Genomic DNA, 15020 nt, shown 5'->3' on the forward strand with positions numbered 1-15020 from the left:
TAAGGGATCCTGCATATTCCTGTAGCAAAAAGTGTTGTACCTTGTCCTCAGGTCAGTGCTAGAAAGAGACGGAAAGTGAGATAAAGTGTGTGTGTGTGTGTGTGTGTGTGTGTGTGTGTGTGTGTGTGTGTGTGTGTGTGTGTGTGTGTGGTGGCTTCCAGGAATGAGGTTAAGGGGGAGTGGTTTGAATGTAGAACAACTGGCATTGCACAACTCACAGTGAATGGGTTGTGTAACTGAAACTCTTAGCCTATCCCTGGTCCTCCCCCACTAGTCAAAAACTGATACACCCAGGCAGGGTGCTTAAAATGGTCCGGACTGTGCTCTCTCTCTTTCTCTCTCTCGCTCTCTCTATATATAGAAGTGTACATTCAGTCTGTGATTCTCTATCATTAACTTAAGCAGTACTGCATTTCCACGTGCAGTCAGAAGCACAACCTTTTATCAGAATAACAAGTAAGTAACTCATTTATTAATCTTTAACTCATAGAGGATAGCTTAAATGGTATCTGCTTGGTAAACAGTGTTGGATGTTGTTTTCAGCTATGGAAAGTTCTGCAACTGAATGCTTAAAAAATGACTAGATTAAGTTGAGGTTTCATTTGCTTATATTTTGTTCTAAAGTGGAATATAATGGAAAAGAAGAAGAATGCTTGCATTTCTGAATAAGAAGAAAATATGCACATTCATTCATTAATGAAAACTGAAATCTCTTCTGGCAGGATAAACCATGATTTTCAAACCACTTAATGTTGGAAGGATACAGATATAAATATTACTATTACAGTATATTTTAGAATGGCTCAGAAATTGTTAAGTACTTATGCCTTTACTTTTGTAAGTCCTTCTGTTTTCTTTCTTTGTAGATTTGAACATCTGTGACATCCGATTTTTGTTTGATTTTCATGTTTTCACAATCTGGCAGTTAGTGCAGAGAATAAGTCAGTGAGCTACTAATAAACTGCTTCCTGTGGTACAGGCCAAGGTTTTGATTCCCTTGGTACAAGCCAGGGTTTTGATTCTCTTGGTACAGGCCAGGGTTTTGATTCCCTTGGTACAAGCCAGGGTTTTGATTCTCTTGGTACAGGCCAGGGTTTTGATTCAGCCAGGGTTTTGACCAGGGTTTTGATTCTCTTGGTACAGGCCAGGGTTTTGATTCCCTTGGTACAAGCCAGGGTTTTGATTCTCTTGGTACAGGCCAGGGTTTTGATTCTCTTGGTACAGGCCAGGGTTTTGATTCCCTTGGTACAAGCCAGGGTTTTGATTCTCTTGGTACAGGCCAGGGTTTTGATTCTCTTGGTACAGGCCAGGGTTTTGCCAGGGTTTTGATTCCCTTGGTACAAGCCAGGGTTTTGATTCTCTTGGTACAGGCCAGGGTTTTGATTCCCTTGGTACAAGCCAGGGTTTTGATTCTCTTGGTACAGGCCAGGGTTTTGATTCCCTTGGTACAAGCCAGGGTTTTGATTCTCTTGGTACAGGCCAGGGTTTTGATGCCCTCAGCCTTTATTTGCTTTTTGTGTGATCCTGGGAAAGTGACTTAAATAGTGTTTTGGGGCAATTAAGAAACTGGGCTATACTTGCCAAAGGTCTCTTAGATTGCATGCCTAGTAACCATTATGAACCTATAGCAGTTAGATTAACACCCCGCCCAGAATGAAGTTAACTGAAACTTACCCCCCCCTGAGTAAGCCATGCACCTATCATGCATGGTCAGCAAAGAACTGGTGTCTAAGTATAACATGTAAGATAAGGTAAAAAACATCTAAGAAAAGCAAAAATAAGAATAAGTAAATGAAACATACAAAAACAAGTACATATAAAACCATGTATTAATTTATTTATTTTATATCCTTTGTTTCCTGGTCCATTTTTGTCTTCATTGCCTCTCAACCATTGGTTTTCTACATTGTCTTCTTCTAGAAGTAACTGTTTTCGATTAGGCAGTCACCAGGGTTTCTGTTGTGTGGTCCCTTTCCCTCTGCCCTCCCCCATACGGATGCTCTGCCTTATGATCTGTAGTACAGCCCTACACCTTACACTCTGTAGGTAGGGATGATAAATCATACTGGCATACACATTTACTGGCAGAAAGAGACTAACAGCTTTTCTTGTCTGCGAGCTCCCAGTAGCTGTTAATCTGTCATTCTTCAAATTTCTTCTAACTATGCAGTGACATTGTATTTTTGCTTCCAGCAAGTAGCTCAATTATTTTTTTCTCTCTCTTCTAATACATATGTTACACTGGGAACATTTCACTTCTTTTATACCACCAGTTTCTGTTCATATCGAATAACCTCTGTGTTCCCTGCATCTATTTTTTTCCACTCAGAAATGGCTGTCTTTCTCTCCCAGTTCCCCATACATCACAGTCTAAGCCAGTGATGGTGAACCTATGACACACGTGTCAAAGGTGACACGCACCACAATGTTTTGGGTGACACATCAGCAATTACCAACAGCCGACTTACCAAAGACACAACTTTTGCATTCGTTGCTCATGTAAAATGCACTGAATTATTTTGTGCCAAGAGCTTTTGACATGCAAAACCTAAAAGATTCTCCATCACTTGTCTAAGCCCATGTTATTCTTATGTAATTCATTGCTCTAGTCCCTTTGTGTTATTGTCCTTGTCATATTATTTAAAAGGTTAGTTCCCCTTCCCCACTGGGTATTATTTAATTTAATTTAATTTCAATTTGTTTACTGGGGTAGTGCAATGATTAAGTGTGACCATTTACAGATGATGCATGGGTAAATTATGGATCTTCAAGGGTTATATCCCAAACTAGACACAATAATCCAGCTGTTGTCACAGATGTGCTTGATGAGGTAGCAGAAGAAGTTTTCTTTCCATTTCTTTTAATTTATTTCTCTACCTACATTGTCCAGGATCTTGTTGGGTTTGTTGTTGGCCACTCATGTAGCTCCTTGTGTCTTCTTCTCACAGTAATTATTGCCCATACATCTTTGTTCTGCTTTGTATCAAGGAATTCCTCTCACCATCCCATGTTCTACACCACCAGTGCTCTCCATATGTACAGCATGCAGCATTTAGCTGAGTTAAACTTAAAATGCACTTTTTTCTATCAGCCTCCTCAAGATCCTACCCCTGTATTCTGTCTCCTGCAGGCTATTGATGGAAGAACTATGCCTGACATACAAAGCATTGTCAGACCCCACTCTATTGAGCATCCTGCATATCTGCAAAACAAACATCACCAGAATTACCTATTCTAAAGACTTAAACTTTGCCTGAGATATAAATAGGACCTGCGTGAGAGGCAGCTATGCATCACAGAAGCTACCCCTTCTCTGGAACAGGCTCCCTATCCATATGAAGCAGAGTTTCTCCCTGGACCAATTCAAGTATAACTTGGACAATTGGAAGGGGAACAAGAAATTCATCCCTGGTCTGGCACTTATGTCTCTAATAGATACAGGCAGCCTTCAAATGGTTCATCTCCCAAGCTTCTGCTTTTAAACGTTTCACCTCCCAAGCCCCTGCTTACACTTATCAAGGGTACCAAAACTTGTCAACGATTTGGGATGCATAGCTAGGCTTAAAAAGGCCCTTGTGGTCATTAACCTAGTAAACGCCTATGAACCTATGACAGTGCATTGGTCCCTAACTGATGACATCCTGAAAAACTCTGATAAAGGCCTCCTTAAAGGTGTGCTATTTATAGACCTGACAAAGGTATTTGACCTCATTAATCACTATCTTCTCCTAAACAAACTAAGTGAAACTGGTATCAGTCCAAGCAGCATTTTCTGGTTTAAAAACGTCTTCAGTGATAGATACTTCAGAATGCAAGTGCAATCCTCCCAATCAGAATCTGCACCTATTACCAACAGTGCAGCAGAAGGATCCATTGTTGTCCCCCTCCTCTTCTCCATAGTTGTTAACAAACTTCTTTGTGACCTCCCTATCTCAAACTCATCCTCTATGTGGATGACATAACCATTTAACAATCAAGTCACTCTCACAACAACATTCGATCCCGACTCTAATCAAACTTACTTGAGTTCCAACAAAGACACATAGACTATAAACTACTTCTCAACCCCTCCAAGACCAAAACTATGCTTTTTGGAGCTCTGCAAAAACATCAGTAGCTAACTATATTTGACTTGGACAACTTGCTGTTATGGTGGTTTTTTACGTCCAAAGTTTCTGTATTGCCCACTGACAATGCTGTTACCTGGAGTAGTACAGTAAGTTATATTACAGCCATACAGGAATTCAATACCATATTTTCAAGGGAAAGAGAGAATGCAAATCTCCTTGTGATATTGTGAAATTATTGTGGACAGGAGATCTGATGGCCACCAAGTTTATGGACTCTGAAGTTGTACTACTGGTATTAAACAGATTAAAGTATGAAAAAGCACACATATGAATCACTGAGTAACTCACAAAGTGCAGCTTGACCTCAAGCTCAAGAACATGCAGGACATGTACTCTGTTGCCCGGGTGATGAGCCTGTGCCATTCACACCCAAGAACAGGTTTCACATGGAGCACCCCACCAAGTAGAATATATGAACTGGAACCCAAGTTCCATTTTTACCCCTCCCTCTTGGTTTTAGTGCTCTTCAACATGCATTTACCAACCATAACTGTACTTCAAATAAATTCTTACCTACAGATAGGCACACTAAATATTAAGAAAGACTGGCAATAATCCATAACAGTACAGCCTTCTGTCTTGGACCAAGGGAGTAAACATACCACTGTAGATTACTTGAATGGGAAACTCTCAGTAACTGTTTAACTCTTGCTAATTAGCCAACTAATTATAAATCCTAATCTTGGTATGTCGCAGAGTAATCAGACCAATTTGAGGTGAATGCTGGTAACCTGTCATCGTTTATCCAGTGCATATAAATGTCTTTTCCTGTTTTCAGTACATGAACTCCCTTTATTTTCATCCAAAAATGTATACTGTTTATGTAAAATGTACTGCACATGTAAAAATATTTTATTTTTATGCAATAAATGTTATTTAACTTACTGTGGAGCTGCTCTCCACTGGCTTCCACTGAAAATGGGTTACATTCAGTCAGACCTTCCCAATCAGTAAAAGCAAATAAATACTTAAGTAAATTTGCCAATAAATGGTCTATCAATTAATAAATAATTAAAGAGATGATCAGCCAAATGCTTTTTAAAAATGAATAAATAAAATACTTTACTTCAGAAGGAATGAGTTAAACAGTACAGTTAATGGTTCCCTATTACCAGATCGCTGACGCAGTTTGTGCAATGTGTCTTGATCGAACCAAAAAGAGTGAAAAGGCAAAATAGCGAAGCGGATTTTCAGCAAATTCTTTCCCTGGGAAAGAAGTTGCTTGGCTGCTTTTGTTACTTTGCCGTTTTCGGCACTGTAGTGCGATCTTGGAGTTGGTATATTTAAATGGGGGGTGTTAGGGGCACAGCCCCCCACATGTGGGGTGTAGGGTGTGAAGCCCCCCCACATTATGTAATGTTTTAAAATTTTTATTTTTTTATTTTGGAACAGCATTTTTTTCCCCTTGAGAAAAAAAAAATCACTGTTCTGAGGTTGTAAGCTTTCGCTTACATTTATTTTACATTTATTAACTGGGAAAGTCCGACTTGGAAAAAAGCCAATTTTCAGTGGAGGCCCAGGGAGAAAGACTCCAGATGCATGTCTTTGTAACATGACAGGAAACTGGAGCACTCAGAGGAAACCCACACAAACTCTGCACAGAAGGCACCCCAGCCGAGAATCGAACCAAAGAACCTCTTGCTGTGAAGGGACAATGCTACCGCTGTACCACTGCGTCATCCATCATTTGCTTTTGTAGGCATGCAATAATATAATATAGACCCCAGTTAACAGCTAACTACAGAGAGAAATGCAAGCTCGCCAAGAGAAATCAGGAAGTAATCACTTTGAATAGGCGGATTACAAGAAAAAAATGATTTACAGCTAAACCTTCTCATAGCATTTTCTTAACTAAAATAATTGCTGATCCCTTGATGAATTTCTAGAGGACCTCCCAGGTAGACACATATGTTTAGGAAGCAAACTCACAGGTCTGTATATGACAAGCTCCAGGGTAATTCTTCCTTTGACTTTTCTGACTATTTCTTCAGCTATATATTTTTTCACGTTTACCTGCTGATACGTTTATTTCCATGTTGATCTTGTCCATCTATTTCATGTTTAACTGCACTTTTGTACTTCTTTAGCATCCTGGCTAGGAATGGTTACAAATCTTGTAATCCTAGGTCAGAATAATTACAGTTTCTGTTTCATGTCTTCTATAAGTTTACATTGTATTTATAACTGTGTTTCCCACCAGAAGGCAATTACAGACTCTAACTACAAACTATGTATTCTTTTTATACCTTGCATAGGAAAAAAAATTGCACATCCTTACATTTTTTCATCCAACTGAAAAGCACACATTTGCAGATTTAATCACGTATATCTAGCTACCTGATGTAGGTTTTATAAGGCTTAAGTGCAGCTCACAGGTCTGTTCTAATCTGAATCTAAAAAATCAACAGATCTGTTCTCAAGCATCACAGTTGGCTATGAGTTAATACTCAGAATGTATTTACACTTTAATAGTATGATCTGGTGTTGTAGAGTTTACAATAAAAGCAGCAAAACAGAAAGAAATGTTTTTACAACAAATACCCTTTTGCCTAGTTTTATTAATGTTAAACTCATAAATGGAAATTACTCTTGATATAAGCATCAAAAAGTCGAGTATGAAGAGGCAATGAGTGCGTATGTTTAAAATGAAATGTATAACTGTAATGTTTTGTAAGTGTAACTGTAATAAGGCACACTTATGATATTATGATTATAACTTGCAGACCACGTGGAGGCAGGAAGGGATGGGTCCAACCATCACAATGCTCAAGGTTCAGTCAGAGGGCAGATATAAATAAAGAAGTACCCTCAGCTATGGAGTAGGAGTTTCAGAGTGGAAGTTAATGTTTATGTAAAACATGCTACCCAAATGATATTAAACAGTAATACGCACACTTTAAAATTCTGAACTGTAAAATACAAAGAGCCGTAAACATAGTAGGTAAAGAAAGCTAAAAATAGCCGGTATTTTACATTTAAAAAAAGAACAAATATGAGGCAAAAAATAACCAAAGAAATAAATTGGATATGGTAAAATGTATAGCAGTGTTAGCAGATTAAAATTTCGGAGGTTACAAATGTAAATCATGCACTCTGCTTTTTTGATGTTGACTACGAAGCATATATTTTTAATCATTTGTTGACAACATAATGTTGAGAAGAATGCAGATCCACCTGCAGGGAGTTCAGGCTGTGGTTTCTAGGAAATATTGTCACAGTTAAGGTAGGGAAGGATGTTTAAAATGTTTGATGTAGTTTGCAGAGGAAGGAGGAGAAGTAATGGAAGCTAGAAATGGCACAGAGTGAGAGAAAAGCTTAGTACAGAGTAGCACCCTTGACATTTTCAAGGTAAACCTAGATAACTGGATCCCCCTGTATATCTTATTTTACCTTCCTTAAAGTTGGACGGAACTCATGAATATGGGTTATTGGCTAGGCTAGTAATGTTCTGTAAACTGATTACTTAATACCTACATATGAACCTATAAAACAGTACAGATAAATGGGCTTAGAGAGACTATGATAATGTTAACACATAACTTGCAAATGAAATTATTGTACATATAAGTAAACTACCTCAAGAACAATATACATACAAGAATCAGTTCCAGTCAAATCCACCTGAAAAATATGATGCTGACTGAGATACCTGTGGGTATACTAGACTACAAAATAAAATGGCAAATTAAAGCAAATCTGTTCTTGGCTGCAAAAACAGTAGCATTATAATATGAATGATAATGAAAAAGGCATTTGTATGCAGATTACAATTCATGAATAAGAGCTGGAAAATATTTCAGACAGCAGCAGTAGGAAACTGCCCTGAAGATGAAAAAAAAAACATTGCCATAATAGGCAGCCCCATCAAAATGGTAGAAAGAGTACATTGGTAACTTGGTACAACGGAAACTTACTGGACCCCTGACTCATGGGCAATGGACTGAAGCTGAACTCTGCTATGTAGCATAGAAGTAGCTTAGCCTGACAGTTAATGCATAAGACTAAGGCTGTGAGCTGGTGACAAGCTGATTCCTATAGCTATCTGCTTGATACTTTCAGCCTACTGTCTTGACTCTGAGTAAGTCACTTAACCAGACAATGCTCTTGAGTAACTGGAAAACTGGGCTAAGTTCTGCAGTGGTCTTTTGGACCACACATTTTGAACATAACTATGAACGTGCAAATCTGTGAACCTACAGCATTTCATTGAGACGTGGAAGGAAATTCTAAAGTTGAGTAAAAAGACCTTTGCAGGAAAAAGATCTACACAGAGTGGATCTGCAGAATTCGCACAAAGGACATCCTAGCAGAAAATTAAATTTCAGATCAAGCACTATTAGACAGCAATGCTGAATTGTCATGCTGATGTGACACCGAATTTACTTTAAAACAGCAAAAGATGTCACTTCCATTGTGTAAATCATTTTTGCTGGAAAGCATGCTAGGATTCAAAAGTTCTGTCCATTATGTTTTTATTATATCAAGTGCATGCTGTAACTCTTCCAAAATCAAACCGAAAGCCAGCAAAGTTTGTAAAAATGTTGAAAAATCACGTACAAGGGCATGTGTAGTTGCTTATCTGGATCTGCCAAATCAAGCATGCATTCAAGTCATTATGCCTCAAGTACCAGTATGATTCGGATTCTAAGATGGCAGACATCCAGTAAACACTCTCTCCACGAAGCTCCTAACCAAAAACAATTTAACCTCATCAAAAGCCAATATTCAACAAGAAGAGGCAACTAATCTCAAGATAAATGAAGTCTGCAATTGTATCTGTCTAAAAATCATTTTTTTCTCAACACCAACTGATGTAAATCGCTTAAATAAAATACTGGACAGCTCTGAGACTCCTGACCACATGTAAAAGTAGGCTACAAAGTTACTACATAACACCTGAATAAGAGAAATAGAAATTGGGAAACGGAGCAATAGAAGATGTCTAAGAAATCAGAAACAGATACCATTGATATGCAGACTACAAAGACAAAATTATCAGCAATAGCCTCCCCTGAAAAGGAAATGCTGTCCAAGATGCAGAGAACATCCAAACAACAACAGGAATCAGTAAAAGCAAATCCAAAGCTAAAGCCTGAAACCAACATCCAAATGGAGGACTTTAAACAAGCTGTCCTACCACTCCAGACAGCAGTACAAGAATTCTCTGAACAGCTATCAAGTTTTGGTAACTCTATCAACCAAATAGCAGAGCGGATGGACAAGACTGAAGAAACTATGCTTGAAAATGAATTCCAGATTGGGAAACATAAAGAGGAGTTTGTGCCACAAACACCACAATTTCAGAGATCCAACAAAAACTTGTAGACTTAGAGGCTAGAAGTCGAGGCAATACTATTTTATTCAGGGGAGCTCCTGAAAAATATGATAATGCTCAACTCATGACAGTAACTAAACAAATATTTGCAACATTACTTCAAATAGATGAAAATACTAATGAAATCGTAATCGAGAGAGCACACAGAGCTTTACGAAAAAAACAGGACTCTGATGTCCCAAGGCAGATATATGTTAAACTCCTAAACTATCACTAACCTAATTGTCACCTATATTCCCCCTGGGAACAATGTAGAAACACTAGAGGTCATTCTACATTGGATAGCCAACAACTACCCTCAATAAACCATTGTCCTGGGCGATGTTAATATTGACTGGAACCAATGCACAGCACAGTCCAACCCCATCCCTGTTAACCTACATGGATTCTCTCAGATAATATCATCTACCACACGTACAAGTAACAATAACCAAAAAGAGAGTATACTAGACTGGATACTCACCAACAGTCATCCCCAGAACTATATGTCTGAAACTCTCCCTAATGATCTTAGTGATCACCTGCTCACATACATCATGAAAGACAAAATTAATTGTACAAGCTTACCTATTTATAGGTCTATCAGATCCAAGAAAAACTTTGACCCAACTAAATTTCAACTTGAACTCAAATCATGTAACTGGACAAAACTAAAGTTCCTTCCCCTTGATGAGGCAGTGTCATCATTTAACAATTCATTCCTTACTATACTTGACTCGCATGCCCCTAAACGCTCAATAAGAATTAAAACTCAACTAGCACCCTGGCTAACAACAGACACCAAAACCACAATAACAACTAGAGACATAGCATGGGATAAATGGCGCACTACCAAACTACCCCTAGATCGTATCAAATTCCAACAACTTAGAAATGAGACTAAAAAGCCATCATACTAGATAAGAAAAATTACTTCTACAATCTGCAACATAAACATCAGAATAACCCTCAAAAGTACTGGGCAGGCATAAATAAACTTCTCCAACCAGGCAAATCCACTACTCCGACCCCAGGAACATTATCTGACAAAAGCCAAGAAGATATAGCCAATTCATTCAATACTTTCTTCACAGAAACCATCCAGTCATTAGCTAACCAACTTTCTCCTCCCCACACTTCTATAAACACTATACCCGACTCACCACTCTCTTTTAACTTCCAGCCAGTGTCCACATCCTTTATCAGATCCCTTTGAAAAACTGAAGCCAACCACCCTTTCAGCCGATCTTCTGCCGGCTGAATACCTGCAAATTGCTGCAGATGTCGTAGCCTACCCTATCTCAATCCTAATTAACAGAACCATAACCGAGGCCTCAATCCCCTCAATTTGGAAAATATCCTATGTTATTCCACTCCACAAAGGCGGTTCATCCACAGAACTATCCAACTATAGACCTATAGCCATACTATCACCACTTGCCAAAATTATGGAAAAGTGCATGCACAACCAACTAATGCTCTATCTAACCCAAAATAAACTACTCACAGACTCTCAACATGGATTCAGACCCCATCATAGTACAACCACTGCCCTCCTCTCTTTTACTGAAAACATTAATCTTAACCGGAATAATAAAAAAATATCCTCCGCTCTCTTCCTGGACCTATCAAAAGCCTTCGATATGGTAAACCATCAGTTACTTCCATATACTTTAAAAACCCTGTATCTAGATACTCCAGCCCTTGACTGGTTTCAAGCTTACCTCACTGGGAGACAACAAGCAGTAATGTGGCAAAACAAGCTCTCCTGCCTACTACCAAATACCATAGGAGTTCCTCAAGGTTCCATATTAGGACCTCTCCTCTTTTCAGTCTTCATAAACGACATCCAAACAGTCATCCCTGAAGCCACCTGCATTCAATATGCAGATGACTCGACTATAATATGTTCCAATGCCTCTCTTGCAAATCTACTAACTACCACCCAACATAGCTTCACCAAAGTCGAAAACTGGCTTGCCAAACATCTCCTGATCTTAAATCCCAACAAAACCAAGTTACTTCTCTTCTACCCAACCAATAGATCTCCGACTGAAAACTTCACTATAAAATCCAATAATGGGACCATCATCTCCCCAGACACCTATACAAAGCTATTAGGAGTAAACATTGACAATAAACTCAGATTTGATATACATATCAACCAAGCCATTAAGTCAGTCACCAAGAAACTTGGGACCCTATATAGAATTAAAGCCTTCCTTACCCCGAATGCCAGGGCAGCCACAGCCCGCTCACACCTTCTCTCTACCCTACTATATGCCTCTCCTGTCCTCACTCACCTTAACAAATCTGATCTGGTCAAGCTCTCATCCTGCTATAATCACATTGCCAGGTTCGTTACAGGCCTACCCTACAGAACACACCACTGTACTAACCTGAAAAAGCTTGGATGGATAGAATTCCCACACCTTCTTCACCAGTCCCAACTCATAGAGGCCTTCAAAATCCTTAAACAACCTGAGAATACCCCAGCACTAAAAAACTTAATGACTCCCTACTCCAATCTAAGCTGCCTTCGCTCAGCAAACAGACTCCTTGTCCAAACAACTAAATCTCTCAACCTAGGTGGTGACGCGCTATTTGCCAACACCACTGGTAAAATATGGAACTCTCTCCCAAATAACATCACTCTTGCAACTTCTCTAAGTCAATTCAGAAATAGTCTAAAACTCCACTTCAAGTCACACTGGCTATGTCCTTGCTCAAACCCAGACTAGCTCTGTGCCATTAACTAAAACATAAACAACTAGCTAAGATGATAAGTACTTTGTATACTGTGATAAAGAAATATGTATCCTGTCTAACTCTATGTCATTATACTGCCTACCGTCCTTGCTAATATGTTATTAATGTTACATTTGTAGTAATCTCAGAAATAGTAATGGCAGTGTTGTACTTGTATGTAAATAGCCTATGTTTTTGTTAAGTTCTTTCAGCTCATTTACTGTACCTAATTATCAATGTAACTCTGTTGGAGCTTTTCTCCCCGGGCCTCCGCTGAAAAAGGACATATATCCAGTTGGACCATCCCGGTTAACAAATGTAAAATAAATAATAAATAAATATCAAGAGACACAGAAAATACTCCTAGCAGCCAAACAAAAGCAACTGATATGGAATGGGTATAAAATCACTGTAGCACAAGACCTTCCTTTAGAAATTAAATAGAAACAGCAAAGTTTTTCACCCTATTGTGCTGAGCTCATCAAACAGAGAATACAATTTCAGATGCTCTACCCAAACACTCTTATCTTCTACAATAATGACACTAGAATCTCTGTAAACTCACCCAATGATGCGAAAACAGCATTCATTAAATTATTTGGTAAAGCTCCAGAATCCTGAAGTCTCTTTAGCATTGTAATAAAATCTTCTACACCAGATGAACTCCATTACTGTTTCCTTCTACACCTGTTGAGCGAGACAGCCTAAATCTCAGAACTTTATTCCCTGAGAAAACAGAAATACACTCAGTAATATAATTTAGATACTCAGGAACAGTAGCTTCAGATACTGTTCACAGTACGAGCAATGAAAGGTGACAACTTCCTGGATTGCCCTAAAATGCTTCCCTTTCATGCACCACCATCCCAGTGAAGCAGCAAGATGCAAATGAAGGAACTTCCGGGCAGTAGTATCCTTATTTTCTCATAAGATGAAAGCTGAAGAAGATAACTTTGGACAAATGCCAGCCTTGTCTGTTTCCTTTCATCTTAATCCACTGAGTCTTGTTCTGAAAACATTTGTAATCTGAGCCCAGACCATTAATGAAGCTGCGTATGAAGACTAAACCCTTGAAGTTAAAGGTACAATTCCTTTAGGTGGTTTTCTTTTGTTTTTCTGTCCGGCAAAGTTCTAACCTCAAGGCTTTATCTGAAAGAGTACGTTGTCAGCTCACAATGTAGTCTATTTAAAAGATTCTGGATAGCATTCTGTATAGCTCTGTGAGTGTAAGTTCAAATCATTGTGCATTGCCAGGGGAAAAAACAAATAATTTACTCTGCAAACCGGAAGTAAGCTAAGATTCCCACATTCTACATGAATGTAAGAGGTGATATATGTGTTGTATTCACCTCGCTCATCACGGGCATTTATACAGAGCTCTTGTTTCTAACTTTATTTTTATCTTAGCAAAGACCAATTATTAACTCTTTGTTGGCATCTGTTTTTCGAAGATGATTAGTTAGGTCAGATATAAGGAAGAAATAATAAATGAGACATTGACAATGAAACATTTATTTTTTAGATCACAGTTTATATTACTTGAAGTTTAAAAGTGATATGTTACTACATTGTCCCTTCATACTTAATGTCATTTTCTAAATGTTATCCCCCCCCTTTTTTTTTGAAAAGTCTTCTCCTAATATGCATGGTAACATGAATCCTATTACTTCCAAAGGCAAAATAACTGACTTATTAAATGATACTTAATCACTAAAGTGAATAAGCAATACAGTTCATATAGAAGTTAGGATTAGAAGTCCTGAGATATATGATAAGAAATAAATATAGACTGTTGTTCTGGACTAAATTTTTCAATACCTGAATGTATTCAATTGAACAAAACAAGTGAGGGAAGGAACAGACAATTTTGTTATTTTTGCTATCCAGCCTTTATGTTTATAATACAAGGCTCTAGATTTATATTCTTGCTACTGTCAGTGTTGTGTAAATATGATGGGGGTGAAGTGAATGCTTTAAAAGAACAAATGAACATGCTAGATTATTGACTGTTGCAAGTATCTTACGCGACCTGGAGAAGTTGCTTAAATATCGAAGTTTAATTCTTTATCATCCCTAAGTATCTGTCTATCAAAGCTTTGTTTTTCTTTTAATTATATTTTAACTGTTCTATGAAATGGTGAATTATATGTAATGAAAAGAACTTAAACTTTGAGAATGTCATATGTAACTTGAAACACTCAACTGTTCATGATATGTTTGTATTCGGATACAATGGACACTTTTAAGATGCTTCTAAATTCCCTGTAATGGAAATGATGCTGCTGCCAGTATGATTTAAGTTATGATTGAAAATATGCCTTTATAAACACCTACTATCAAACCTTAACCTAAGGGAAAAAACTAAGCTAATTAAACTTAAAACTTAAAACTATTAGACTTCAATGTTAGATGGACTATTAAGTTCAAGTTATCATACATCTTGACACTTACTGTCCCTTCTAGTAACACCAGATACTTAAGCTTGGATATTATCAGCAGTTAAACTCTAATTATTGCAACTATTAATTTTAAGATTCAATGAGAGAAAACATACTCTGTTTTATTTTGGCAACATGTTCAACTAGGAGGATTGTGGATTATAAGTAGGGTATAGGATGATGTATCATAGAGTAGACACACTGATGTATTATAGTTTTACACAGGTTAGGGATTTTGATTGGTTAAACTTAAACTTCATAGACTGCACTCCAGTACTAATGAACAGAATCTCACTACTAATTTATCCTATAGCCTTTTACTTCCAAACCTTTCAGGAAATGGGAGTTAAGTGGGTAGGCACGGGTTTAGTTCAGGAAGAGTTAGATGTT

General features: G+C 37.9%; 1 protein-coding gene across 2 annotated transcripts in view; it reads left to right on the forward strand.

Annotated features, from left to right (window-relative positions):
- Window positions 1-283: 283 nt before the first annotated feature.
- Window positions 284-15020, forward strand: part of MPV17L (MPV17 mitochondrial inner membrane protein like) — a 203747-nt gene continuing 189010 nt past the window's right edge. For both annotated transcript variants that reach the window (XM_044080654.1, XM_044080660.1), the window contains exon 1: window positions 284-456. The gene's annotated coding sequence lies outside the window, so the exon portion shown is untranslated. The remainder of the gene's footprint in view (window positions 457-15020) is intronic.

This window comes from Protopterus annectens, chromosome 1.part1 (genome assembly GCF_019279795.1).
Source record: "Protopterus annectens isolate FY-2018-M chromosome 1.part1, PAN1.0, whole genome shotgun sequence".
Classification (NCBI taxonomy): Eukaryota; Metazoa; Chordata; order Ceratodontiformes; family Protopteridae; genus Protopterus; species Protopterus annectens.